The sequence below is a fragment of the Gavialis gangeticus genome, unplaced genomic scaffold (assembly GCF_001723915.1).
Source record: "Gavialis gangeticus isolate Ggan-Ray unplaced genomic scaffold, GavGan_comp1, whole genome shotgun sequence".
Classification (NCBI taxonomy): Eukaryota; Metazoa; Chordata; order Crocodylia; family Gavialidae; genus Gavialis; species Gavialis gangeticus.
The window spans coordinates 41,620,667-41,621,000 of NW_017728994.1; the positions used below are offsets into that span (position 1 = coordinate 41,620,667).

Consider the following 334-nt stretch of genomic DNA (forward strand, 5'->3'; position numbering starts at 1 on the left):
AGCCTGCAATGTGATGCTGTGGCTAGTAAAGTGACCAAAAACGCTGGCTTGCATCCATAGATGCTTCCCAAGAAAATCCCAGGAGGTCATTCTCCCCTTGTACTCGGCCTTCGTCAGGCCGCAGCTGGAGTACTGCATCTAGTTTTGGGCTCCGCAATTGAAAAAGGCTGTGGAGAAGCTTGAGAGAGTCCAGAGAAGAGCCACGCGCGTGATCAGAGGTCAGGAAAACAGGCCTTATGACGACAGGCTGAGAGCCATGGGGTTCTTTAGCCTGGAAAAGCGCAGGCTCAGGGGTGATCTGATGGCCACCTATAAGGTTATCAGGGGTGGCCAC

The 334-nt window shown here is 53.3% G+C and overlaps 1 protein-coding gene across 1 annotated transcript in view; it reads left to right on the plus strand.

The window, feature by feature from the left end:
- LOC109287158 (coiled-coil and C2 domain-containing protein 2A-like) overlaps positions 1 to 334 on the plus strand; it is a 25,163-nt gene that overhangs the window by 16,839 nt on the left and 7,990 nt on the right. The window lies entirely within an intron of this gene.